This window comes from Nannospalax galili, unplaced genomic scaffold, assembly GCF_000622305.1.
Source record: "Nannospalax galili isolate Female #2095 unplaced genomic scaffold, S.galili_v1.0 scaffold77, whole genome shotgun sequence".
Lineage (NCBI taxonomy): Eukaryota > Metazoa > Chordata > Mammalia > Rodentia > Spalacidae > Nannospalax > Nannospalax galili.
In genome coordinates this window covers 3,991,567-3,994,946 of record NW_008341457.1, presented here as the reverse complement: position 1 = coordinate 3,994,946, position 3,380 = coordinate 3,991,567, and positions in this window count along the sequence as shown.

Below are 3,380 nucleotides of genomic sequence, written 5' to 3'. Positions count from 1 at the left end.
CACAATGCAGGGAACCACAAACGGCAGCACTCAAGGTGCTCCTTAAAACCAGAGGGTTGAAAGTGAAACCAAAAGATATCAAACACTTTGGGGATGAAGCCACTAATTTGGCTCCGTGGGTCTCCCCTGAAAACATGTGGGACCCTGACACGTGGATGTGGGTCCTCTTCCTGGCCCGAAAAAGGGAGGTCGGGTCAGGGATCACTCCCCCCGCCTTGTTCATACCAATCCTCCTAGCCATTATTGCTAGCCTTAAATCCTCCTCTCCTGAGGAAGTCATCTCGGCCCACAACAAAGACTGCCAGGAGCAATCTAGTGTAGATCTGGCTATTACCTCCACCCCAGACCCTCCAGACCCCCCCGGACCCGGAGGTGGATGCTGCCTCTGCGCCCACTTCCAATAAGGAGGGAGGTCCTTTGCCTATATCTCAGGATACTCTCCTAGAGCTACCATGCCCAGAAATTTCCCCGCCCCATACCCGTGGAAAGAGTTACTCTCTCCCCCCCAGTAACCATCCTACCCCTTCCCCTGCTACCGTGCCCCTCCCTCCTAGGCTGCCCTCCTTAAAGCCTCACCTGCCTTTGTCTGCATTTCTGGTTAGTGTTGGCCCTGATGCGGCGCAGCGTCCATGGCTGCCCACCCCACTTGCTGACCTCGTTCTTATCCACAAGGCAGCTGAGCAATCGACTCCCGATATTTCGAGCAGGTTCTTCGCCAGTGGTCCTTACAGTTACAAACCCATTATGATTGGTATAACTTACCAAAGGCAGACTTAGAACCCTCAGTCTTTCTAAACTGGCGCACAGCCTATGACGATCAGGCTGAAAGCCAGGCACGCCTAAATCTCCAGTATGGCCTCAACATTACGTTGGACATGCTCATGGGACGTGGACAATATACTGACCCCATCTCCCAGTCTATTATTGGCCTCCATGACTATTTTCAACAAGTTTCTGACTTGGCCTTTAAGGCCCTTAAATGTTGCTGCCCCCCCCCCCCCCGTGACCCACAAGTCTTTTTCTGTAATTTGATTCAACAATCAGGGAAGTCCTTCATGGACTTCCTTACCCATGTCACCGAGGCAGTAGAGCAGAGGGTGGGGTCTGGACCCACCTGAGAGGTGCTTATCAAACAATGAACTTGGGAGGGACTAAACATCCCTAATTGTAATGCTATCACGCCTGTCCGAAATGATAACATTCACAAATGGGTACTCTACTAGAGACTTGGACCCTAGGGCGGGCCCTATTGAGGCTTTGACCGCCTCCTTGGAGACTCTTTTGTCTGAAGGAAAACCCGCCCACTTTGGCACGAGGGAAGACTGTTGGAACTGTGTGGGGCTTGGGCACTTTCATAGCCACTGCCCAAGAGGTACAGTCTGCCCCAAGACTCGCTGCCCCAAGTGCAAAAGGAGGTTCTGTTGGGGTAAAGACTGTTGTAGGTCACAGCCTCAACCCGTTATGGCACTGTCATTCAGCGCATTGGAAAGGATGACACCTGTTATGTACAAGCCAATCCTGGCTCTGTCCAGTTGGGGGAGCTCCTGGCCTTGTTAAAAATCTTCCAAGTCTGCCAGACTCAGCGGGTCAATATATTCTCCGACAGCCAGTATGCAGTTCAGGCCCTCAGATGTCTTACCCTGAGTCTAAAAGGGACCCACACCTGGCTCTAATTGAATCTCTATTCAGCATTAATTTCCTGTCCTTCCATGATGGAACGACCCCATAACATGTCAATGGCAACCGCCCGCCCCCTTGTTAACAAGAGGGCAAGGCTATGCTTGTGTGTTTCCTCAGACAGAAACAAAGCCAGTATGGGTTCCAGCAAGAGATGTGAGACCAGCAACCAACCAACAGGACCCCCAGGACCCAGGTACCTTGCTGCTATCTGGATAATTGGTTTGCGCTTCCCTGCCCCTGCCATGGCCCATGATCTCTGGGCCTTGGTCCCCTCCCCACCTATACTCTTGCCCTTATGGCTTCATTTCCCAGCCTTCCCCACCCTCTATTCAACTAATCCCAAGCTTGGCCTCCCCACCATGGAGCCAGTTACTTCCTGGGAATCACTCAATGGCTCCTGGCCCCTAAATAACTCTCTATGCTTCACTACCAACAACACATCCTCATGCCTTGGGCTGTTTAACCTGACCATCCAAGATTATACTGGCAGTGCCTCCTCAGGTTACATGCTTAAACTCCAGGGCCTTTCCCCTACCTTCAACAACACCAATGTAACCTTGGTCCTCACTGCACTGGGGACAAAAATAACAGGGGAGGTGGAGGGGACTGCCACCCCTCCAACCCCATTTTACCCTGCCATTCTACACCCACCACTCCCCAACTGCCCATGCACATGCTCCCTTGTACCCTTTTTCCTCATGCTCCCTATACTGTGGCAGAGATGCCACCCGAAGCCCAACCATGCCATCCCTCCCTTTTGCTGCTTCAGTCACTTCCCCTCTAGTCACCGCTAGGATCTTGGAGACAACTGGCCCCCACTATCCCTGCAGCATTAAGATCTCCCATACCAACCGCGAATCAATACTCAGTAACTGGGACCTCTGTGGTCCACACACCTGCATAGACATGAGGCTGTTACTGGCACAGCAGGGTCTTCCGCTTTTCAGTGGCACTTACACTAACACCAATCCCTCTACTTGTGCCAAAAACAAAATCCTTACATCCTTTGATCACACAATGTCCTGGCCCCCTACCCCCATTTCCTTGTGGCCCCCGTTTGCCTTATTGTTAGCCAATGTTACCTCTGACCCTCAGGGACAACTCATCTGCTCTGATACCAACACCATCTGTGTACTGGCAGCCTGCTGGAACCATCCAGCTCACATAGTTCACTTTATGCGTAAACCCATGGCCCTTTGGGTTCTAGTCACAAATGCAGCCCACTTCCATGCTGTCACCCTTATAAAGTGGACAGCCTTGTCACAATCCCCCAGTTAAAACAGGATTTTGTGTCACTGCCGCTCTCATCTCAGCCATCATCCTTGCATTAGGGCTGCCGCCACTGCTACAGTAGCTATCACCCAATCCTCCACTACTGTGGAGACACTCAACGAGGCCGTGTCCAAAACCTCCTCTACCTTTCACACTCAGTTCCTTATCAATCAGCATCTTCACCAGGCAATTAATGTGTTACAACAACAAATTGATCTCTTAAGTGAAGAGCTGGCAATTACCAAAGACATGGCTCTGCTAGCTTGTGACCCTCACTTTGGGTCACTTCGTCTCACCCCCTATAAAGTACAGAATATTACTGAAACATGCCTACAACTCGTGCACTATATTCATGGCCACTGGAATCAAAAGTTTCTTAATTACTCTATATTACTAACTAATCAAATTATTGCTCTAAATTATACCCG